Source organism: Apus apus, chromosome 18 (genome assembly GCF_020740795.1).
Source record: "Apus apus isolate bApuApu2 chromosome 18, bApuApu2.pri.cur, whole genome shotgun sequence".
Lineage (NCBI taxonomy): Eukaryota > Metazoa > Chordata > Aves > Apodiformes > Apodidae > Apus > Apus apus.
In genome coordinates, this window is record NC_067299.1 from 7,155,851 (window position 1) to 7,182,614 (window position 26,764).

General features: G+C 40.6%; 1 protein-coding gene across 10 annotated transcripts in view; it reads right to left on the bottom strand.

Moving 5' to 3' along the window:
- The window catches only part of CUX1 (cut like homeobox 1), a 278,864-nt gene that overhangs the window by 228,398 nt on the left and 23,702 nt on the right, over nucleotides 1-26,764 (bottom strand). The gene's annotated exons all lie outside the window — the stretch shown is intronic.

Sequence of the window (26,764 nt, forward strand, 5' to 3'; positions counted from 1 at the left end):
GAAGAAGTACAGGCTCCACCTACAGACCTGCCCAGCTTTGTCCAAGTGCATTATTCCCACCCCAGTCTCTTTACTCGGTGCTGTGCTTCCAAATGTCACCATAATAGACTGAATGGGTCACTTCTCAGCACATAAACCTCCCACACTCAATCTTCCTTGTCAGTTTATTCCTTTTTTTGCAGTATTTCCACGCAACATGAAAAAAAATGTAGGCTAAAGCTTCCACTCAGCTATGTACATCATTCCTCAAGTCACCTGGGGTTATAACCACAGATTTATCAGAGGAATTTGCCACTGTCTTTCCCCCTTTGAGAGGAGAAAAATCTGGCTATGAGGAAAAAAGTTAATGAAGAGTGAGAACAATGCAAGGCATAAAGCAGGAGTCCTCTGGGGTTGCCTTCATCACATCCCTCTCCCAACATGCCTCTGACCTGCATGCAAAAACCCCAATATTCTCTACCAGAAAACCTGCCACGCCACTGGTATTTGATCATAATTCAACAATCTCTAACAGACCAGGCCCAAAACCCAAGCCTGAAGACCTCTGTCAGATCTAACTCCAGCTCCCCACTGAGCTGGGCACTGACCAGATCATCTCTTGACACCACCACAGTAAAAGTAAAGCAGATTTGACCACCACAAGAGGGGGAGCATAAAAGTTTTACTCTGTGTTGGGTCATACACACCTCCCAGTGGCACAGAGCACACAGTATGGGGAAACTAAAGGGGACAAGATTTTCCTCTTTCCAGTTTTGCTGAGGTGTCAGAAATAGCAGAAGAGAGCAGGTACCTACAGGACACCTGCTAAAACCCCTGTTCCGCAAGAACCAGCAGACAGATCCTGGTTTCTAGATAAAGGATACTCTGTCAAAAAGCCTAATTCCAAACTCATTGTAGGGGTAAATCCTGTAACTTTGAATGACTGAATGGGTGTGTGTTTTACGTAGCTCTACAGTTTGACCTCTGGAAGAGGGGGGGGGAAAAAAAAAAGCTTTCTCCAGTTTCCAACTCAAATGGATCAATATTTTTTCCCCCCTTTATTACCACAAAACTAAGAGACTTAAAAAAAATATTTATGGACCATAGTTATCTTAATAAAATAAGCTACATGTGACAAATGGATTTGAGGGTAGGCAGCACGCAGGAGCCAGTGACCTAGATATTGTCACTGCAATGCTTCAAAAACCTTCTATTTCTAACTTTGAGGGGGAAAAAAACAGGGCAATATGTCCACCAGATCTTGGTTTGGAATTCTGTAACATATGTGAAACCTATTGCAGAAAAGTGGGAAATACTTAACAGTTGGATAAACCACATTTGAAATTCATCCCAGCTAAGTTTATGCAAGAAAAAAGAGCAACAGAAACCAATGTGGTTAAGCAGTACTATAAAGAGCAATATAACGGCTAAGCAGAAGGCTTTTAAAAAATATAAACAATCTGGTACGGCCAGCAACTTGGAAAACTATATTTAAAAAGGAAGCACACACTGAAAGCAAAGCAAAGCAAACACAAATCATGAAGGAAGGAAGAGGGAATTTCACTCGACCAAAGAATCCGATACTGGTTTACAACATGGAGTGCTAGCAAACAACTTTACAAATGGAAAAGTAGAGTTTTAAAGACCTACACTTCCCAATTTGGAGAGAAGAAAAAAAAATGACTGATTAAAAAAATAAATAATATCATGTTCTGTGCTATTATGTAGAGAAGAGTCAGGTAGCAAATGAGGAACAAGCTTCTCACCCTCACTGCCTGACTGACACCAGGGCCACACTGCACCTCCTACACCTTCCTCTTACTTTCAGAATTCCTTGTGGGACAGGTCTGATCATTTCTTACTGGAAGCATTTCCTTACATGACATCTCAGGTACAGACATGGCCAAGGAGAAATGCCAGCATGTAACTACACTGGATGTTTGGTGCTGTGGGCTAAAGGCCACAAAGCTCAAGATCTTGCCTAACATTTATGAACAAGATACAGTAAAACACAATTCCAGCTGAGGAGCAGCAGATATCGAGCTGATATAGAATGAGATACTAATTCTTCAAGCTATGTCAGTTAATCAGCCCCAAACCAAAACTATTTTTTCTTCCTTACTTGCCCATGTACAATGCAAGTTTCATTTATTTAAACCAAATAACAGCTATAGAATCACAATTCAGAAGCATTAGAAGACAGACTTTTCATATTTTTGTGACTTAACTGTGTAAGATAGTCCAATTTTTGTAAAAATGTAACATGGCCAATGCATTCTTTCTGCAAGCAAGCATTTATTAAGGAGTAAGTAGTATTAAATTTGAGATTTCAAACCTGAGTGCTGTGTAACACTCAAAGATATACATGCTTCCCAACCCCTGCAACACTCTGAGTAGGTATTAAGTAAAAGGAGGTGTCACACTGTACAGAGACAAGCATATTGGAGAGTCCTTTAGGGCGCAACAAAAGTAGGAGACCATGTCTCAATATCATTCTCCACACCTTTCAAATTAAAAAGGTTCCAGTGAACAGCAAATAGAAACCCGGGCTCAAAGGTGTTGCAGTGGTGACCTGATTACTGAAAGGATTCAGAGCCTGGAAGTTTTTATTCCACTGATTCAACACTGGCTAATAAACTTTCTGGCCAAGAATATTCCCCATTCAGTGGCCCTTGCAAAAAGTGAGTCACCACCTGGAGCACATTTTGAGAGAGAACAAGCAAGACCATTATTTTCCCCTTGTCCCAAAGTCCCATCAATTCAGGGCAGACACAGGTCACCCTGCTTAAGCCATAGATAACTGAAGAGCTCTCTCCAGGGTTTCTACTTTGACCCACTTCAACAAAAGTGTTGGGGGTGGCAGAGAAGCAGTGGGAAGAGAGGAGACAAGTCTTACGCTCTTAAGCGCAAGAGGCATTATAAGCAATCCTCAAAACAAGCAGTAAAAGGTTTCTTTCATGCAGGATAGAAAAAAAAAAATAATCTAAAACTAGGAGGGTCAATCTGCTCTCCACTGTAACAACAGTCAACCTGAATTGAATTTATCTGCCTCTGATGCAAGCATTTCCAGCCTCTGTCAGGCTCCCCAGGAGCCACCCCTGCTCACTCTGCCCGTGATGGCACCACAGGAAAGCAAGCCTGCCAAAACCAGATCCCACCACTCCCCTCCAACTCCTGCTGCACCACACCAGCTCCCTCTCCAGGCCTCCCATGTGGCTACAGGGTGTTGTACCATTCCAACAGGGAGGCAGAAAAACAGAGCTAGAGTGAGGGGGCTGGTGGAATCCCCCTTTTCTGCACCAACATGCAATTGAGTTGACCCCAAGTAATTACAAAGCTCTAGCCTCACTGCAGGCAGGCTTCAAGGTTGTTTTCTGTTACGGCTGACATGTCTTTCCCCACAAGATGCCTACCTTGATAATCACCTAGCCAGCAGGTCTGCACTGCTCTGACAGCTGGAGGGTGAGCACACCAGTGTCCTCCTTCCCTTCTTGTAACAGGAACCTTCAAACCCATCCTTCTGCCTCCCAAACCCTGCAAGCAGCTCACTGACCTCTCTGAAAGTTGACTCCCATGGGCTCTCCAAAAACTACTCATTTGGGAAAAAGATTCTAGACAGAAAGAGGGCTTTCTGGGATACTTATGAAGTCTCTGTTCCCCCAGCCAAATGGTGGAAGAAGATGAGATTGTCCAAGCAGAGAGAACCCCATGGTGTGAAGGCTACTCACTCCTGCCCTGCTCCACTTAAGTAACTGAAACTGGACCAAAAAGAATGTGTGTGAAAAGCAAAGGCAGGGGCAAGAAGGGCACCCTCTGCAGAAGAAAATGGGATGCCTCGGAAATGTGGATTTGGGAGCGTGACAGTGGGAAAGGTGCATGGGTCTATCACCAGGAGGGAAGGGAGGCAACTGCAAAGTCAGACTCATCAGGTCTGGCCTGAAGAGGGGTGACAGAGGCAGAGGCTCTGCAGGTCCCTGTCCCCTCCCAGCAGTGAGAGAGGAGCTCTGAGAGAAGTGCCTGAGGGTGTTGAGGATGGACACTCCACAGCCATGCTGCTTCCTTTTAATTCCAAGTAGTGCAAGTGGAATAAACAATACAAGCCAGTGTTTCTCTGCACTCTGGCCAACACCATTCCCACACCAGCTCTCACAGGCCCCTGCTCTGCCCCACCCTCACCGTGGATGAAGATGTACTTTATCACCCATCTCAGACACCCACCACCAGTACTCATCACCCATCTCAGACACACACTTCTAACAGCTACAGCCACTGCCCCCACATGGGCATTTCAGGAGCCAAGAAAGCAACATCCTTCAGCATCCCAATCCCCTAAAAGCTGCTCTAACATGATCTATCATAACTAGGATTCGGTCTCTGCTTAGAATCACTATTTCTATGTTTCATATGGAAAAAGTTACAAAAAGCTTCAATAATCATCTGCAAGTACTGCAATGTAATTGTATCTCCAAATTTTGTTATTCTCCCATTGTAAAATGCTTAATCCCTGCTGTGTTTACCAGAAAGCTCTTACACTGGAGAAAGAATCATCTATCACAACTTTAAGACAGACTGATTTTTCTCTGGTAGCCTTCTAGGCAGGGACACGATGCCTGGACTGCGCCTTCAAAAGCCTTCATTGTTAACAGCACATTTTCACCATAAACCTCATTTTACTTATTACAAGGATAGACACAAATCACAACTGCATGTAGATCAGGAATTTTCTACCACTAAATGTAGCAGTAACCATTTCCCCTGAAGTCTTGTTTCTGTGTATTTAAGGTATCATTTCAATCAGTTACCCACTCTACATGATAATCTGCTACTGAAAGGAGTTTTCAGTAGCCCCATTTTTGTTTTCATCCTCGAGATCTCAAGATTGCATTTGTCAGATCTATCACAGCTCTCAGTGCAGCTTTTTGCAATTTTTAATTTCCTATTAAAGGAAAATCTCTCAGTGCAACAATGACACACCAGTGTAGAAGTTTCTGGCACAACTCTGCACCTGCACAGCCCACTTGTGGGGAAATTTCACATTCCCCTGATGCATCAGGTAATCTACCTTTGATCTTCAAAAACCCATCATTTTTACCTGCTCAGAGCCTATGTACTGACCATGTAAGTATTTCAGAAACATTTCAGAAGTGATAAACTGCTCTGTGAGCTTGATGTGTTTTTCTGGAAAAATAAACATGCACTCTGGCTTGATAAAGCTCTAGATTAGAAAATAACCACCAAGCTGACACTGGGAAATATGTTAATGTCTACTTTGATTATAAAAAGCAATTCCCATCTGAAAGCACTCAGAAAGGTAAGACAGACTGTGAAATAACTGGTGTCTGCCTTGCTGCAAAGCCCCTTTTTAATACCAGCACAAGGGAAGATCACAGTCCAACCCAAAGAACCAGAGCTCCCAAACCAGCAGTGAATGACAAAGAAATCAAAAACCATAAAGCATTAAACAAGGCATGTTTCTGAAGAAGCATTTTGCCATTTGGCAAACTGATGCCTCTACCTTTCACACAGAATTAGTTAGGAAATTTCAATAAACACGTCTTATTTCCGCGTACTCAAGTAATTTGACTCCAAGTAGGTTTTTAAACAAGCTTTAACTGGAACAAATTTTGTGCTCTGCGTAATGCTTTTGGACAGTGAGTCACTGTGTGTGGTGGCCACTGCAGAGAGAGAGCAAAAACGGAGGTGCTGATGTGGCTATCAGTAAGATATCTTAACTAACAGGTTCTTAAAAAAACAAAACACATGTAAAACATTTTTTAAAGTGTCTTGTGGCTTGATCTGTCCACATTAACACCAGCCACTACCACAAACATAGGAAAGCCTACAAAAAACATCTTGCAAGAGGGGAAAGCCAGTACTGGCTTTCCAAAAGAGCTACTATCAGCATAAACCAGCTGCATAAATATCTACATCAGCAACAAATGCAGTACTAGGGGAAAAGTGCCCCAGCCAACACAGTATTATTGTGCCCTTCTTCTACACATTGAATTCAAAACTGTTTGAAAATGCAAAGAAAGGGACACTGTCCATAGCTACAAAGATTTTAATGCCAAAGGCCTGTAGGGTCTACTTAACAAGCCTTTCCACTCACTCAGGAAAATAAGAAAACATTGCTGGTTTGATTCAAAAGGCAGTCTTCAGGTCCAACGTGCAGCACCCAGGCTGGGTCTCTGCTATTGGTGACTGGCATCACTCGTCATGGGCTCTGATTTCTCTCCAGAAATGAGGTTTAGGTTTCACTCGGTGTTCTCAGTCCTAACCCCAAAGCTTCTCTCCTCCCTCTTCATGCTCCTCAGCTTCTACACCAGACTGTTAGTCATCTCTGCCTCATTCCCACCAAGTCTACTTTCACCTTATCACCACCACACAGCAGTAAGCATTCACCTCAAATGTCTGGTAAGCTAAAAACCAGCTGGACAGTGTCACCCAGACCCAAGCAGCACTCACTGCTTTCCACATCTCAGCCTGCTCTCCTCTAAGCCTTCTTTGAAGTCATTGTCACTCAGACACTCTCCAGCCCTCACCACCATGTTACAGAACCACCACCTTCCAACACCTCACCTGGCAGTTTGGTTTCAGCACCTGAAAAAAAACCAACAAAAACCAAAACAACCACCCCTTCAGCAAACCTACTCCACCAGTGACTTAACACTCTGCTAGGCTTCGCATTTCAGTTCATCACACTTCCAAAGGACATAAGTTTCCTAAAAAGCACATGCAAGTGTTTGCTGGGCAGAGGGCTTCTCCCTTCGGTTTGAAAACGCAGCATGTCCACACCAGCTTGCTGCAGCCTCATCCCAGGGTGGGGGGCTGCTTCCCACTTCACTGGCTTCCCACACATTCATTTTCACACTCCTCTACTTCAAAACAGAAGTTCAAACTAGTTGCTTCAATAGCTACAACAGAAAAGACCAGAAAGTAATGAATTGGTTGAACTGTCGGTGCAGCAAGGCAGGGTGGCAGGCAGGGGTGGCAGGCAGGGGTGGCAGGCAGGGGTGGCAGGCAGGGGTGGCAGGCAGGCAACAAGGGGACCACAGAAAGCAGCAAGAGCTGCTCCAGCTCAGGGCAATCTGCTCACCCATCGTCCCCAGCCACGTGGCAAGTCACACCCCACCCTGCATGACAGCCCTGCAAACCCCTGCTCTCTGCCACTGAGGGCTCTCTCTCTACCTGAGAAAATTAAGCTAGCTCATCACATACCTGCTGGTTAATTGCTCTGAAAGAAATAGAAAAAAAAATAAAAAAATGCCCCTGCTTAATATTCGTGACTTTCATGGCAGCTACAGGGTGGTGGGGAATCAAACTACATCATCTTCTGCCAAACAAAATAAATTATGGGAAACCAAAGGAAATCCACTGTTGCTTGCAAAGACTTTGCCTAGGCAAGACACAAAGTAAATTTCTTTTTTTTTATCATCTATCTCACTAGCTGATCAAAAGCTGACCAAGATGCAGTGCCAGCAGCCATCCTCACCATAGTTCTCACCACACTAAAGCAGACAAATTACCCCTTCTGTCAAGTGGCCACAGTGAACACAACAACCACAGCACCAAGATCACCCTGTGGGTCCCCGCTGCCCTTCCCCCTTGCCTCTGCCCCGAGGAACACAGGGGTTTGGGGCAGGAGGGGTCCTCCCCATCCCCTTCTCAGCCCTGGGGGCTGGTAAAAGTACGTGGGAAGGACAGCACGTTTTTTTAAAAAAAAAAAAGCCAAATCACCTTTCTGGTACCAGCAAATCATCAGGTTTTAGCTAGGAGGTGCACAGAATCATGCCCCATTAAACACCTTTTTTTGTAGACAAGTTTTAAAAGAGCTTTGGTCCTTAAAAAAAAAAAAAACACAAAAAAACCCACAAAAAAACCACCACCACCAAAAAACCTAGCAATTAACTGCTGAGTAGCTATAAAATACTCAACGCACTTTGTTATCACTTGTTTTAAGCCACTCAAGCAGCAGCCACCCTGTAGAGGTGGGAAGGGATAATGCTGCCATTTTGTAACAAAACCATCCCTCCCTTCAGCTCATGTCTAACTTCCAACCATGATCAGAGTCGTGAGTTACATTAAATAATTATTTTGCCCTGGGATCAAAGCAAAACGTGGTCTTAAAAGAGTGGTTTAAATACCAAAAAGTTGACCCTTTAACTAAGCTCTGTTACATCACTTAAAGTATTTAGTTACTCTCCTTTTCAGCCTCAGCTCTGCTAGCAAATGAAGCATGACCAAGCTTTAAGCAAGACACAGACTGCAACCCAGACCAGGATTTATAACTTGCTACAAAGGCTGCCACCAATAAATCAGTAATACACACACAGTCTTGTGTGAGTGCTGGAAACTGTTTAAAACATATATATATATATATATGTGTGTGTCTACTCAAGCTTTTTTGTTTTTATTCTAAATGGAAACAAACTCATTGGTCACATTTCATTTAACTTCACCCAAGTCCTAACTACACTCAGTGTGATTTTGAACAGAAATTCACAAGTATTTTTCCTTTGACAACACGTTATTAATTTCATTTTTAAGTATTTTTTTTTAATATGTTTGACCATTAGGGACAGATGAACTGTCCACACTGAAGCCCCTCACAACAACCACTAAATAATCCTTCAGTCTCCAAATGCAATCACTAATCTGAAAGCTACTTAAGCTCCTTCCTAACATTTGGACATTAAATATTTACCAACAGAAGTACGAACACACACTGAAAAAGCAACCTCGAGATACTTTTAAAACTACATCCCAAGAAAGTAATTCCTTGAAAGACAGGAAAACATTACAATGGACTTGAACTACCACAACACCTCACGTTCCACTCCCTTCTCATGTTTTTGGGCACTGCAGAATTGGTGTAATGATGAATAAACTATCCTGCCATGGCAAACACGGTTTGGGCTACTTTCAACTTGGAGTTTCTTGCTACTAGATTAAAAACCTGAACAACAGGTATGTGCACTAAGGAAAATCTACAAAATACACCTTGAAAATGTTGTGACCACCCCTGTAGTAGGCTTCATTTCACCTGCCACTTTGCTGATCAAGGGACACGTTTTCCTTCACTGCTGGTCTTTCCTCCACTGCAGAAGAGCCATGTCCCTTCTCCATGGCCAAAGAGGCACCAGGCACTGGACGGGGACTGCAGCACTTTGAAGGGGAAGCTGGATGGGGAACTTGTATTAATAAGTAGTAAGAAAAACAAGATCAGAAGAAACTTACTGACAAATGAAATTGTTGTTTGACAAACAATTTAAGCAGGAAGAGTATTTGGCAGAGAGCTTTCAGGGAACGGTCCTTGACTCCTGACTAAGATGCTTCCTCCGAGTTTGTTGACTTTCTGGACATGTTGTTGGTTTTCTGCATTTTCCCATGAGGGGAAAAAGAAAAAGCAGCTTTTTTGGAGAAGTTGCCTGTGAATGCAATTGGTGGATGTTTTCTAAAAAAATTTACAGATATAAATAGGAAAGAAGAAAGCAATGTCTTCTTTATTTAGTTTTTTGCTACTACTAAGGCCCATTTAGGCCTCCTAGTACCCTTCAGATCTAAATCCTAAATATCACCTCAGCTTGGCATGACAAAACACAACAGAGTGAATGGATGTCTGGTGTTTAAAACCAATGCAAGCAGAACATTTTTTTAATTTATTTTTACAATTAAACAGAATACCAGAATTTGAAGCCTTAAGAAATTTTTACAGGTTTCCTATTTTACCTGGACAATGACAGTGTTAAGTATCAGACTTTACACTGAACTGCAATCAAGAGGGAGGGGTGGTGGAGAGCAGAATGCCTCTTCTAGAGAGGTGCTTCCCAACATGTTGCAGGACTTAGTGAAGATCATTTTCTATGACATGAAAAGGAAAATAGCAGAATTGACTCATGAAGTAAAATTAGCTGATGTACAGTCACAAGGAGGCTGGCTGGGAGGTGACAGCATGCATAACAGCATATAACAAAAATAACATGCTTAATGTTAATAATGTTGCAAGATAGTTCAGAACAAGAAGCACCAGTCTCTGTACAGTATTTTTAACATGGACCATCCATTTTTTAAAAAATCAACATTTCTAGTAACATAATCTAAACCTTGTATCAGACATTATTATAATGATGCACCTATGAAGACATACACTGAAATTTTTAAAATACTGCAAATCTGGTGCTCAGAATCAGCAAAAGACAGCCTACCAGGATGAGCACCAAACCATAGGCAGCCAACATCTACTTGCTCCATGAATACAACTAAGGTAGCCAGTACAGCTAAAACACTTTTTTAACCATAAAAAAACTTCTTTGGTGAGAATTTATAGATTTCCCCCACTATTCACTGTGACAAATCACACTAAAATGAAAACAACAGATTTAGCAGTAGTGGCACTGTCAACCTTGCTATGATACACTGTCACTAAAGGGTTCTTAATTTTGGCTATCAAATACAATTTCAATTTCTTGCACTCTAGAGCAGTAAAAACAATTCTGTGCAGACTCGTGTTTACAATCCCTCAGTAAAGAATGCAGCTGCCTCAATCAATGCTGATTGTCTGTTAATTAGTTCAGCCTTACAGGCTGATGGAACAGATTACTTCATTCCCTTCCCACACAAGAAGGAAACTCTACAAATACAGTAATCTATAATACAGTAATTTTTGCTTCCCAACAATATGGGGAGGTAGATGATGCACTTGGGGTGTAAGTGATCTCTTTACCAAGAAATCATTTAGATTTGTATCTTTTCAAGACACTCAGTCATACAGTGATTTTCAGTCCATATATAAAAAAACACATACTTTTCTCTCTCCTATAGGAAAACAGATAAAGAGCAACACATTCTGATACAGTGGGACTATCTCCTCTCTTTCCTACTGTGGCTGAAACCAATTTCAGAGTTATGCCAAGTCCTTTAGAAACAAACCAGGCCCTCATGAATAAATTCCTAGCTATATCATGTATTTAATCAGTATCACATAATTTAACCGAAACCAGCATTTAAATTTGTGATCTATAGCAGCAAGCTGAGGGTTTATGGTGAACAGCCTGAAGTTGCTATTGGAATTCTCCATGTGCTCTTCAAATTACAGACAAATAGTTGCATGACCTCCAAGCTACTCACTCTCGGATTCACTGTTTCTGGTATCTCCATCCTTTTATCTAGAAACTCATGAAGAAAAGCCAAATTTCAGCTTTCACATACACAGACAAGAGCACTGGACACCCTGGCCCAAATGGCAGAGGGCACTTCTGTTGAGAAAACCAGTGAACTACTAGCAAGCCCTAGGCCTGACAATATGAAAGTTTTATCCAAAAATGCCCCTTTTGAGATGACACAACATGCTACAGGTTATCTCAAACAACAGAAGTTCCATTTGGAGACTCGTTTTCTTTCTCTCTTAGTTTAGATCCTTCTTGATTAGGAAAAACGATCATCTATGTATTTAAAAGAAAATGCATTTCTGGTATGAACTGAATATGTGATTATTAAGTTCACTGCAGAAGAAGGAAGTGCACAAATATGAAGTCCCACAAAACCATGTCATTATCTGACCACCAGAGCTGGTTTCTGGCAGTGCATCTGGCTGATAAGTACAAAGGATAATCTAAATAAAACAATATTTCTTCTACACAAAAACATCTACAGACATCTGCTTCAATAGCAGCATCACAGAGAGCCTAAAACCTTCCAAAGCTCTTCAGAGTTCAGGATTTCAGTACAAAAAAAGAGAGTACAATTTTTGCATCATGAAGACAGCCATCCAAAGCAGATCACTTGAAAACACCTTGCAGAAAATTCTCTGGATTCACAGAAATGGAACTGGGGGGAGAGAGACTTTGAAATGCAGAGGTCATCTCATGTTAGAGACTTCAACCTGAACAACAAGGGTACCAAGAACAACCACCATTCAGCTGAGCCTGATTATTTTTCAGCTATCATTTTTCACTTAACTTTGCCCAAATCCTATTTCTACAATCCTAAGAGCAAAGGTCAAAGTCTGCTTAAATACACCATAGGTTTATTCCACTTTTCTTTCTCTTCACTCCTTTTATATCACTGAGGAAAAAGAAATTATCTTGACTTTCTAAAGTTCTTCTTCAGATCAGAATAAAAATGGAGGGATTTAGGGGGGAGATGGCCTGGGGGGTTGTGGGATTTGTTTTTTAAGCTTTATTTTGATATTTCTTTGGGATTTATTTTTTGGGGTGGATTTTAGGATTTCCATTCTGCAAGCTGCCTTACCCACCCAGGCTTGAGAACAACTGGTTGGCTTTGCCTTTAAACACCACACAAGCCACCTTTGCAAAACACTGCATCAAATGCTACATTTACTAATGCAGAGTTCATAATTATTGCTACAACACTCCGACACTTCCTGGGCTTTCACGTGCCAGGGCACAGATGGTTACAACCCTGACAAGTTTCACCACAGTTCCTCCTTGAACTGGTGCCATTTGCTTGGCTGCCTGATGTTGAAACATCCGAGTTGCAGCTTTTCCCAGGTGGGGAGGAGATGGAGCAGTGTGGGACCACCTGCCCCAGCCAGGGCAGGGCTTCAGGCTCCAGCACAACCCATCCAGGCACACAGAGTGACATTACACACCTATGAGAAGAGAATAATTTGGAAAGGGATTGCTAGATGCTATTTGATGTACCACTACAGATGAAGAGTTATCTGTAAGCCCCCAGAACGATTTCCCACAATGTCTCTGGTTATATTAATTATGTGCCTATAAATCAATCTTATTTCTGTGCTTCGTGTGCAGCAATATAGAGGATTCTGCAGCTGCAGAGAAAGATCTCAGAAGGACTCACCAGTCTCTCCTCAACCTCTATCACTACTCAGTGGGGCACATGCTTTAAGAGTTTAACTTGTGTAGGTTTGCTGTGGGATGAACTCGAAAATGATGAGAAACTTTTGGGAAAATGCAATGCATGTTACAACATTCACTTTTTGGGGGCACCACCATGCAAAGAAGTTACAAGACAAAACAACCACCTACACACACTTTCTTATTTTTGTGTAAAAACTCACTTGATTCATTTCTGTCTCTTTCATGCTTTGAATTTTATGTTTCTAGACACACAGATTATGCCCTGGAAAATTGTCTGGGAAAGAAGAGGAGAAGAACCTCCAGCACGAGGTCATTAATTATAATTTGAAAGACAGTTTCTTCTGGCCTAAACAATAATAGAAATAGCAAAAATAACCAACAATTAAACTAGAAATAACCCCAGAAGGCAGACTCCTCCTTGCCCATCTATTCATGAGGACTGCAGCATTCCTGCACTGCCTTGCCCTGTTCCTTCATCACCACGTGCAGAAGCTATTCAGAGAAATGATGCAGAATTCCTTCTCTTCCTTGGACACTCCTGCAGTGTTCCCTGACCTTGCCCTTTAATCCAGCCCTTTGTGGGTAAGGAATAACGCTACTTCTGCATTTTAATACTGACTATACACATCAGGCTAGGTTCAGCTTCAAAAACCTTTACACAAAGTGCCCTGAGTATTCAAGAGAAAAAAGAATGACAAAATTGCACATTACTTTTGTCATTAGATGCTCTCCTTTACCATACATCTAAGGTAAGCAGAATGCTACCTTAGCCCTGGAGTCAGTCTGGCCTGCCAAGGCTAGTGAACCTGAGGTAACTCTCCATCACTTATTTACTGCATCTCTAAAGCATTTCAGATTCTAAACTGAATATATATTTCACACAGTACCAAAACTTTTAAATATCCACAGGAAGATTTCATTTTTATAGGCAATAAACATTAAATCTAAAGGACTGGAACATAAAAAGTGTTTTAATACCATATAAATCACCTTTCCCTAGACAGAATAAATCTCTGAAGGTTTTAAGGACTGCAATATAAATTTTTATGGCAAATTATCTACATAGAAATTACTTGCATGAGATGCACTTTCACTTCTCTCTCTCATTTGCATAGTGCTGACAATCTTTTCAATCACCATGTTCAAGCCAATTTGGAAAGTCCAGAACACAATGCACAGCAATGCTGGGTGGTTCCTCCTCCTCTTCATCAAGATTTTCCCCCACTGCTGCTATCAAATACAGAAGTTTGCTTTGCAGAGGTAGCAAGACTAACACAAAAAAATTAAGGCTCAGATGAAGAACTACATTCTCTTTCAAAAGAATTTGTTGGCTTTTCTAACACAGAAGCCCTGAACACTAAGAGGAGCTCCTTTCACACCACGAGCAGCAGTGTCTGTCTGAGGCAAAGAGTAACAACAGTCTTAGTTGGGGGGAGTTGACTTGAGAAGCAACAGCCACAATTATTCCGTGGGGTGCTCCAAAGAGACATCTTCATTATGAAGGTGCTACAGCACTGAGAGGTCATGAGAGGAGGATCTCCATCCGGGGGGATTCCCAATGCTTTGCTAGGACAGAGACACAGCAGAGCTGACCTAGTATGGTTCACAGTCCTTTTCAAGAAGGACATCAAGCTAGAGACGCACTGGAGGTCCTTCCCATCCCATGTGTCTACTATGTTAGGATCTTTCCATTGGATGCCACCAAAGGAGGCCGACTGTAACACGATGACACCCACACTCAGATTTCTAAAAGGCTCTGACTTACAACTAAATAGTTAAGAACCAAAGAAGGTGAGAGACCGATAATTATCCATGGTGAAACAATAAGTGATCACTCCTGAGAGCTTCTGTCCTGGCCTGTCAGCATAAATACTTCCTCATAACTAAAGCAGAAACATACACAAGATGCGTAATTCCCAAGTCTCCAAAGCACAGGCATCCTCAAAGGACAGGCACTGTAGAGGTGTGCTGTACCTCTGTTACCAAAAATACTTTGATTTATTCACCATTTCATTACAACAAAAATGTGCTGACAAGGTTTCTCATCGAAAAGGTCAGAATTAGTTCTTGGAAAACCTCCTGTTGCCTTGTAGTCAGGTCTGAAACCTGCTCAGTGCTTCACCGAATGCTCCCTGCAAGGGAAGGCAGAGTAAATACAAAGCACCTGAGGGACAGCAAAATCCAGAGGAAAGGGGGGGAAAAAAAAAGAATAGGAAGTTTGCAAAAAGAGCTAAGAATAGCACTGCATTATTTCCAATGTATATTTCCCTTAGAAACTATTTTCAGGACTGCTGTACTACTCATCAAGATAACACAGCAGAGGAAGAAACAGAAGTCGGTTCCCAGACAGTTTCCTAGGCTTCAAAGGCATTTACTTAATAAGTACCATGTATGGATAAAATGAGATCATCAACCTAGTCATAAGCTGGTTCTCCAAATTTTTAATGAAATCTCAAACTGTATGATTTCAAGAGTGATCACTTCTGCACACTGACTGCAGGAAGCACACGCAGCAAGCTCAACTGCCAGAATGCCCCAAGACACGGGAGGATTTCAGGTTACTATTGGAGAAGGGGAGGGAAAAGTCCACTGAAATACATGAAACTCAGTGACTTGCAAAAGAAAAAATTACAGGGTCATTTCCAGAGTTTTGGCCAATGAAATGAGCTGTTTGCTTTCTATCTGATGAAGGAGTGAAGTGACATAAAGCTTTCTTCCACAGGATTTCACAAGCTTTTATTACTTTCCTGAATTATCTTGGAATCTAGAGGATGGAACATTATTTTCTTTTGAAATCCCAGGTTGTTGCTAGTCTTCCCACTTGTACAATCCACAAAACCTATTAACATTTTCAGTAATTAATGCTAATACTTGAGAAAAAAAGCCATTGTGTTAAGAAATGCTTTAACAAGATCAAGGAAAAAAACCAAGTGCTTCTCAGACTGTACATAATTTATTTTGCTACATGATTATTTTCTTTTTTTCCCCACAGAAAACCAAGCAGGGACTACACATCACTGTGTTCCAGCACTCATCTTCATTCTTTTCTTTTCCCTCTTTCTCCACAAGTAATACTGTGCAAACTTTAAAACATTTCTTTCCTTCACCACAGAAAACTAAAACATTTTCATAGACCATCTCCCTTTGAACTTCTCTTTTGGGGAGGAAAAGAGAGGGAGCGAGCTTCTGGACTTTTCCCTGCCCACAGTCTTGAGCAGTTTGGTAAATGGGAGACACCTTGTTTTATTTTCAATACTTTAAATAGAGGTTTATTTTTAATTAATTGGGCCTCTGCAGAAGATGAGTTTCAAATGCTCCAGCGTCACATATATTGCTGTTTGATATTCAAATCAACACAAGGTTTGAAAGGAGGATTGTCCAGCCTGGCTCACCTGGATCTCCAGATGGTCTAAGAGCACAGGGATCAGTTCAATGCACAGGAGCAAGAACCAGGACTTCCCTTTAAGTCAGAATGATGAACTTCAACCTCCTGGAACCAAGTCATACTAAACTGGAAAGTTCTAGTCAAGTTGTGGCTGTTTTCCCAAACAGATAATGAAAGAATATTCAGCCCTAAACTCAGAGCAGCTCAACTATGTGTTTTATAGGATATTTATCTATGAATCAGTAGATCACAGACTTGAAGGCCAGACATTCTTCCCACTCCAGCCTTTAGTCATTTGACCAGGAGAGCAAAGAAAGAACTTACTGAAATAGTTTCCACCAGGACTTTTCAGAAGGAAAAAAAAAAAAAGGGGGGGGTTAAGAAACAAAGTAAATACATTTTTAAAAAGGCAAAAAAAAAACCCCAACAAACCAGCAACCCTGAAGCTAGCAAATAAATTCCTACAGGAAGAAGCAGGAACCTGAAACATTAAGGCAAACCACGCTTGCTGCTTTGGGGTGGGGTGGAAGGCATCTTCAAAATAACTAACTTGTAAGTAGTTTGAGCTTCCAGTCAACCTCCCCAGCCTAATGCATCCAACCAAAAGGTATGCAAATTCCTTGGAAAATTAATAACTTTAAAGATGAAATGAAAGCTGCAGAAAGGTTTGGTGCATGGGTCAGAAATGGCCCTTCAGGCCCACGGGGATAGGGAGAATCATTGAGCACAAGCTGCACTTGACAGTCATGACTCCACCAGCCCCTCTCCTCATGTCACCCCACGCTACGTTCCTTCAAAGCAGCAAACCCGCCTAGGAAACCCATCTGATTCCAGAAAAAGAAACAAAATCCACAGGCCATTGTACATCCTGCTATAATTTGGTGACAGAAAAAAGCATTGAGTGCTCGGCACTTTGGAAAATAAATTGTTACTGTTTAGTAAATTATGGTTTGGCTATTATTAGTTATAGTCATTTCAACTTCAATATTACTGAAAAATAATGCAAACCTACGTCTGCCCACAGGCACCAACCACTAGTTGGGAGTTGGCTCCTATATTTGCCTGAAGACAGGCTGCACTATGTGTGTGCCAATCACATGGGGACACTGGGGTTAGAGGGACCAGGGCTTGGTTTGCTCTACATGTTTTCACTCACAGGCTGCGTTTAAGTGTCCCCAGCAAGTGCCATTACTGGAGTGTGGGCCCCAGACTGGGCAATGTGGGCACAGAAGGGTATGACAGAACTTCAACGTTGGCACCTCCTTCTATTACTTACCCTAAAATAATGTGGTTCTTGGTGGAAAACTGTAATCCAAAGCCTAAACCACAAGGCCTTTCTGGATGGTACTAACAAGACCATAGCATCTGCTGTCAAGTTTAATGAGTTCCCCCAAAGCTACACACAAACCTCAGATAAATCTGTAAAACAAAATCTTTTCCTTCTGGGTACAGGTCAGTCCTAGAGTTAATTGACTTCTTCAGACTTTGCCCCTAAGGGATGCCTCAGCTGCAAAGAGAAGAAATGGCACATATACCAATCTGTTGTCAGAGGACTCTGCTATTCAGAACTTCAAACATGTTGCCCCAAGAAAAAGGTTAAATTTTACTCCAACCCCCCCACCCCAAGGGGAAAAAAAAAAGGATTGGGGAGGGTGGCCCAAGTGACATTACAATCCAGACAGGATACCTAGTTACTTCTGGGCAACTTGTCTGGTTTGGGTAGGTTTGCTCAGCCATATGATCAAACTACATTATTCCTCTTCAAATATATGCAGCAACTTTCCCTCAAGCAGATGTTCTCCTGCATGCATCAGCTGGAAGGTAACGTCCTCTGGTTCTGAAGAACAACCCCAATGCTTCATCACCTTCACACCAGGAACTTCCTGGACTTCACAGAACATCACAGACCCAGCAAAAACATCCTGCAGCCTCCCTGCCACAGGTATATTTTTGATATAACATCAGGATTGAAAGTTCTTGGCAAGATTCAGAGCGTAGTGTTCAGTACTTTTAAAATATGTATTATGATCTAAAGAAAACCCTATTTCTGTAAGATTAATAATATGTTTTGCCCTCAGAAGCCTTCCCCTGCTAGGCTGCAGCTGGCTGCTTAGACAGGGCTCTTGGGATGAAAATCCTAAGCCAGGCTCAACCCTAGAGGGCACTGCTTATCGCTCCTTGGCATGGTCCTTGCTCTGCTGCGGGAACCATGCCAGAGAACTTGCTCATCACAACACAGACCATACATTTAAATGTATATGTGTAACCTCAGCCACCCTGCACCAGAGCAGAGGACCTCCCAGGCTGCCATGTCCCTCTACAGCAGCCCCACTTCCAGGGACACCATCTCATACGTCCCAGGGCTGCCATCACCTTCTACATGAGTAAGGGTGTGAGCAGGGGACAACCACTCTTCAGCCCACCAGATCCCAGTATGGAGACCTCCTCTTGAGGAGCAGGTTAGTAACTGCATTTAAACACAAACATCAACAGGAATGGCTCACTCTACAAAGCCAAAGGACAAGGTCCCAAAATGTGTTCTTAAATAAGTTGCTGAAAGGACACCACCATCAAAAAAATACCCTAGAAACCTCTGGTATTGCAGATACCCCAAACATGGCTCTGTTCTGTGCAGCAGAAGGTGCCAGATCTTATTTTTTAACATTATTTCTCACACGCAAGCTAGAATTCTATATCTAAACCACTGACCAAGAAATAAAACAAGATTTGATCATGGCTGTTTGCAGAACAGCCCATGACTGGCTGGTGCTCTTCAGGAAACAGTCACAGCCTCAATGTTAACACACTCTTCCACTCCCCCCACACCTCTTCTTTTTTTTTTTTTTCGTTAATAGTTGTTCACTTTCCTAAAGAAGCAAAGGATTTTATGAGTTCAGGACAGACTCTGGGGTTCTCATTATTTTCTACAGACCACTGTGAAGTAGGAACAAATGAACCCTCTCCTGTTGCTGCCCTGAAAGCATCAGAGTCCAGCTGACAACACAGTGCCCTGCCCTCTGATTCTAACAAGTCCCCTTGTATTTCTGGGTGTTGATCAGCAGCACCATCAGCAGCATCTCAGGGCACCATCTGAGGACATTTTTTGTTCCTCCATCACATGCAAAAATTAAGAAGGGGAATTTATCACTATGCTTTTTATAACCTGCAATGTTGTTAAAACTGTCACGGATTATTATAATTTCAGATAGATTTGATAATAGTTTTGACATAAAAACACAAGTACTTTTTTGTTTTCAGAAGATTTGAAATGACAAATCGACCCACTGTCAGCTCTGGGTCTATCTACTCTGATTTATGTACTCCTTTCTCCTGTCAGTGAGCCAAAAACTGGGGAACTATACCTGTAAAGGTGACCCAGGAAACAGGAGGGACGGGCACTTTGCTGGAAAGCAAGTCAGGAATGTTCTCTTCACATGCTCTCCACCAGCCCTCCCTCTGCACTTCAACATTACCCATCATCAAGGGGTTTTTTAATCTTAACAATTGTTTTTACTGGTGACAAACATGTTCACTACTGTTTTGTTTCTAAACCAGGTTTAGCTTACTGAGAAGTTGACCAGGCACTCTGTTTTAGATGCCACATTTGAAAAAGAATCCCAAGTTTCATTTGGCACAAAGTAAACAGTCCTTTTAAAGATATCTTATCTCCAAACATGCTAAAGGTGGGCACCCAAGAGTTAACAGAATAAGCAGATTCGGCAGGGAAATGTTATCAAGGTCAATAACTGCCAAGCCAGATAAGAATTAAAGTCTGAGAGTTCTGGTAAAGTTTTAAGAAGCTGATCTGTCTTCTTTGTAAGAACATCAAGTGGATGGAGCTGAAGCCCCTCCAGAGTGCAAGGGTGCGTTCACAGCCAAGTCAATATTCCTGATCTCTCAGAAAAACTAATTAAAAGAAGAACTGGCACTAGTGAACTCCTGGGAGAGGTTTAATGATCAACTTCAAATACTCAGTTAAAAGCAATATTTTGTTTACAGCAAGATCTTGGGGTTTCTTATCTTTTTTTTTTTAATTTGTAAGTTTTAAACCTACATTAAAACATAATTATGATGTCCCTTCATAATTAACACTGGAGTGACTAAGAAAATTGTCTTAGTACAAAGCAGGCATTATTTTTTAAACACTGTTTACCAGAAAGGTCATCAGATTTGTCTTAGTATATGGTTGCCCAAGTGACCCATACCCTCCTAATACTACTTAGTAACCAATGCCCAAATATAACTACCTGTAGCTAAATCAAGGAATAAAGTCAAGCAGCAGAGGACATGTTTTCAAGCCGAATAGAAGGAGCACAGACAAAAAGGTGTCTTTAAAACAAAAAAAGAGGAGGAAAAAAAACCCACCAACCCCGGCACTAGATACCATCTCCTTGCAGGAAATCCTGCCAGATAGCATCTGCTATATAAAACTGGGATTTTTCACTGCAATGTCAGAATTTGCATAGGCTGTCTTTAAAGAAAAAGAATCTTTGAAGATAAATAATATTATTCTACCTGGCCCAGCACACTGCACATTCCAGGGCAAGGAAAAAAAAAATTAAAGGATTGCTGCAACAATTTAAAAAAAAACCTGGTTTGTACCTAATGCTTCATATTCCAGTGTAAGAATGTATTCAGTTTAAACTAGAAAAGATAAAGTTGGGAAACCTGTTTACATTTTTGCCTTTGCACAATCTTGTGCATTAGCAGCCCAGCAATAGTAAAGAAAGTAACTCGTCACAAACAGCTCCAGCCTGCCAGCAACGAAAATTAATGGGAAGGCAAGGATTTTCTTTTGATGTTGGAAAGACTCCAGTAAAAACTGGTTTGTACATGGGAACATGGTGTCAGACTAGAAGAGAATCAGCTTGTCTGACTTGTGGTTTTCTTGACAACATTCATCTTCTCTTGGCCTGATAGAGAGCAATTAGTGCTTGTCAGTTGAATCATGTGTTATTAAGATCATTCAGGCATTTTTTAATTATGATTACCTAAACAGACAGCAAAAGAAATTCTCAAGCAACTTTAACAATCCACTTCCTTTTCAGATGCTTCCAAGTCTTTTCTCCTTTAATGTTTTAAAAATAAGGTGTAATATTTTACCTGCAGAAACCTTAGTACCTTTTCCATTTTAAACACATCAAAAAAAAAAAAGGCACTGTAGCCTAAAATCTTTGCACTATCACTTTATCAGAGGCTGTCTCAGTAATGATTTTTTTTTTTCAGTTAAAAAGTAGATTAGTCTTGTACAAACCCAGTAAGCTGCTCTCTTAAATCAAGACTTGTTTTAAAATATATAAATCTAATAGGTTAGTAATGATACAGCATTCCTAATACATACTTCTTTCTTTCACCATCACAGATTTAGGATCAGGATACGAACAGTGTCAGGAATGACATCATCCTTGGGTGTTGTTTAAAACTCCTCCCCAAATAAAATGGTTCCTTATCACTGACTTGGATAGTTTTTCCCACTGAAAAGAAAGCTAAAAGCAAGACAAGACTAGACATAAACTTTCTAGTTATTCAAATTCCAGATATCAGAGTAATTGAATTTTATAGACCGTGCACGGATGAGATCAGGACAGCTTCAGTTTTGTTTGGGCTTAGAATACCACTTTTAGAGCAACACTATTGTTTCTTCCCTTTGGCATTTCTCCCTTCTCTTTATGAGGGGATTTTTCAAGTTTCTATATTAACATTTCCTTTTTTTTTTTTTTTTTTAATGCTTGCTGTAAACCTTGGCCTGCATAACTTGCAAGCTCTTCTTGCTATACCATCTGCTCCTGTACCAGGCCAGCCAAAAGCCTGCACAACATCTATCAGGAATTGGGAAATTAAGGTCCCATTGAGTGACAACAGAGGCATCCCTGGGAGCCTGTGGAACCACTCTGCACCGGTGAGCTGAGCATCTACCCTGTAGATGCAGAAGAAGCTGTTCTGACAGGAACACACACTGCAAAACAGAGTAAATATTTAACATGCACATCGATTTCAATAGGCATCAAAATCTTGCTCCTAAAATGAATGATATTCAAGTATCTATTACCAATTCCCAGGAGTATGTCTAATGAAGGATCCTTGAGGATTTTTCTTTTTGGAAAGATTCTTAACATTTGTTTGCAGCAACAGCAGGAAAACAGAACAGTTTAAGATTACTTTGCCTACCATCAATACTGTATTTAATTTCATATTTAAGAGGTAAAGTCTCATAGAGGGAATAGTGAGTATTTTAGGAAGAAAACAGACGATAACAGCCAATTTCCTGGAGTGGAACAGATGCAAGTTAATGGCACACTTTTCTAATAAACACACCTAAAAGCTTATTAAATGGCAACCGAACCGAGCAGATGAAGGAACTACTTTGCACATGCAGATAGACAGTGAAGCAAAATGGAACGCTTAGGATTATTTTAATTTAAATTCAATTCTTTTATGGGCTCTGGTTCCAGTATATTATTATGTGTCTCATTCTTCCATTGGGGAGAATCTTACAGACTAGTTCCGGAGTGCTGTGAAGAAAAAAGGAAATTACTCATTTTTGGCTGAGCTCTGACCAGAACATTATTCGTAGGTTTATGAACTAATATAGAAATATAAAAGCTGAAAAAACTAATGCTGACCAAAACAGTGAAATCTCTACGTACTATTGCTGACTCTTGAGAAAGCAGACAGAAGACTAAAGACGTCCAAAACTCTACCATCTCCTTAGGAAACAGTTTGCTGGCCAAGTTTATTAAAAAAAAAAAAATCAGCATTCTGCTTTCTAAATAATCTGAGTGAAACCTTTTGCTGCAACAGCTGATCGTTCTCCAAAGCCACTACCATCATCACCATCAGGTTGAATATATCCAAGGCATAATGAATAGGTCTGAAAAGTGTCTCAGAAATTAGGAGAAACAGGAGTTCCTTCATCTTAGATTCAACATCCCCTAGTAACAGGCTCCTCTAAGGAATCTGATGTTCCCACTTCATTACTCAGTCTGTGCCTACCTTTAATAACTTTTCTTACTCATGGGTGATATAGTATTTTACACAAGGTCTGCCTTTTGTATAGGCTTGAAATATTTATATCTTTAAAAAAAAAGATCATAGGAATAAAAATTCCTTGCAAGATGCTGCTTTATGCTTTAAATAATTTAGGCCTCTGATAAATACTGCTAGAAACACTGCAAACATGAAAGTTACAAAATTATTATTTTTTTTTTTTTTAGAAAGCAACTACTCTTGGAATCATGCCTTCTACAGAAGTCCTCAAAATTCAGAGGACTCAAGTCACTTAGATTCTTCTTTCTAGAAACCTAGGATATTAGTAGATATAGACACAAGCCAAAACTTCAGCTGATGTAGGTAGTTTCTGGGTCAGAATGACTCCTAATTTTTGGTTCAGATTCTTCTGCTTTCTACAAGAGGGCTAAATGACAAAGAAACAGGCTACCACTGATTAAATCACATACTTGGCAGCCAAAATGGCTTTAAAATATGGATGAGGCTCGTTCTCAATGCTGCCATACCTATTTTGAGTCAAAGCCTCAAGCTTACTGAAATGCCATCCAGTAATGCCACCTTTTAAACAGGCTGGTTTTTAATACAGTAATGGATTTTGATTACAGGAATAAAATCCCAACACCCCCCCTCCCTTTTTTTTTTTTGTGGAAGGTCTTTTTTAATTGTTTGCTTGGTGTTTTTTTAAATAATCACTCCTTTTAGTTAGCAGTGAAATACTTGAGCAAAGCAGCTCTTGCCAAAACAGATGACACTGCTCCAAAATTCTCCATTTGCAAAGTATCAACAGTTGTGTCTAATGTTACCCCACACACACAATGGCAAGCACAACTCACCTTCTGGTAACTTAAAACAACCAGGCTCAGGACAATTCCTACTGTTCAGCAAATTGCCCATTATTTTCAGCCACCCCTCCACTAGTTTTTTTCCAGCCTTTCTTACAGAAATTACCAAAAAGGATGTAAAATCTAAACCCACTGCAAATCCTACAGTCTATAATTTTTTGTGTTCATTAGCTGCTTTTAGTTGGTTATTCAGTATATTATTCATTCTTGCTTCTAACACTCCTCCTCCTACAGGTAACCCACCAATGTTGATGCCATCACTTACACCAGTTTGCACTGCTGCTGAGAATGCTACTGCAAAACCCTCCAGCATGTCCCTTAGATTAGATGACCACGTTCAGGCAGACTTAGGGGCATCCACCTCACTGCTTGTTCAGGAGAATAAAACACAAGCCCCCCACGAGCAGGTTTCTTACCAGTATAAGACTTGCTCTCAGGGCATCCAAATACACAACTGGCAGCTCTGCCACTCCCAGAGTATCAGCAGAGGTTAACACTCACTTGTGATTATTAAATACACAAAAGATAAAGCTGAATTTTAACAGAATTCTGTGAAGTCTGTAAAACCCCACCCAGAGCAGAATACCTAGAATAAAGAGCACGCTAAGAACAATGAAGTTAACTTGACACTGTGTGCTGATTTATTTGGAACAAAACAGGGCCTTAAGAGCACAGCTAAATGTTTTCATTTACCAAGTGAAATAAATCACCATGAAACCTCAAGCACCATTTCTATGATTTTCACTAGATTCATTTTGCAGCAATGTGTTCTTAAGGTGGAAACTGAGCCCCAAGAAAGTGAGTTAAGCAGAGATAACGGAAGAAGATAAGAGACGTTTTTCTCCTCTTCGCTTACGCACGCCGACCATACAGCAACTACTGCACATGCACAGTTCCTCTCCTTACAAAACTCCTCTGTACCACAACAGTGAAGAGAACTACGTTTAAGAAAATGTAATTACAAGACCACAAAGAGTAAAAGAACTGACTACAAGGCAAAAGTCTTAAACCCGGTAATGTCTGTATTTGTTACGTGAAACAAAGGTTTCTACTCAGGCCAGTACAGAAACTTCAGCAGAACTGAATGTAAAGTAAAAGCTACATTGATAGAGCCATAAATACCACCAGCACACATGGGTCCCCTGCATGAACATGCAAAAGCATCTGGTAATTCCATGTGGATTAAAAAAATATTCTAAAATTGCTCAAAAATTGTGAGCAGTCAGTTGCTGCATATTTTATTTTAAAATAGTGTTTTGTAAAAGCCCAGATTGTCCTCATTAGTCTTTATGTTTCCTTAAAAAGCAAAATTATGTTGGCAGCTCTCAATAATTTTGCTGATTTTAAAGTACAGTCCCACAGAAAGTAAGAAATTAATAGAAGCAAACGTCTGAAAAAGTGTTGCGATAGATTTGGGTGGGTTGTTTTTCCTTTCCTTCCTCTTTGTAGAAGACAGAAAGGAGAATTTGTGTATTGTGTTTGTCTGAAAATTTGAAACCAAATTTACAAAAGGCACTCCTGTTCAAGTTCACCTGCTAACCAGCTGCAACAAAAGATGCACGAACATGCAGAGAAGCACTATCCCAATCTGAAAACTGCTGCTTTCAAAATAATTTGCTTACACATATAATTTATTTTCAGTGCCATCAAGAGCAGCTCCAGCTGAAGCAGGCGTGCACACCTCACTTTGCAGCTTTCTGATAGGTATAATTTAGCAGTTTTAAAGGAGTCCTCCAAGTAATTTTGAAATGTTAAGCACAACCTCTTGAAATCTAAAGAAAACAGTGAAGCAAAGATAATCAACGTATTTCTTTCACAGCTGAGAATCATCCAACTCTAAATCATTACCATAGGAAAACTTTGCTGCATTTTACAGAAAAAATAGAAATCCAAGCAGTCTAGAACAAATGGATGATTTTACTCCCTAAAATGAATTATACTCTAAACATACCTACTAGCTAAAAATACAGCAAGTCATCTGAAAATACACGCCAGGTGTCTTCACTGAGCCCTGCCCTCCACCCTAATCCTTCCCCTTCTCCCACATTACTGTAAAAATGTAAGCAGTTTTTAAGGGGCTGAGAAGTCTCACTGATTTCATTAGGATCCAAAGATGTTCTTAAAAATCTGTTCAAAAAAGACAATCAAGTAATTAAATATCTGAGTCTGTGTTTTCTTTAATAACCAATGCTTCTGCTGAAACCTGAATTAATTCTAAGGATGACTAAAAGCGCCAAAAAATAAGAGCATCAAGCCTGTCACTTTACTGCATTTATATTAAAGACTGAATCACCAAAATTAAAATATTTTGGAGTTTATGTGAAGAAGTCATTACTTACTCTCACCTAGAAAATACCAACTAACTAAACCAAGCCTCCTGCTGTCAAAGAACCATCCACTGATTGGAAGCATCATTTTATTCACTACAAGATGTTATAATTTGAAAACATTTATTCCTGCATTACAAAACAGAACTTAACTCACTCATCACTTTAGAAAACCATTTTATCTAAATATTTTACTGAAGGGCTCTATCATAAAAAAATATCTTAGCATGCCACCAGATGAGCAGCAAGAACAGGGATGAAGGGTTAGCAATATTATTCACTTGTATGGGAGAACTGAGGAACAGTTGGACAGACATGCAACAGTTATGTATCAGTTCCACAATTCATTTTTATAAAGAAAAAAAATTGAAAAGCAAGGCA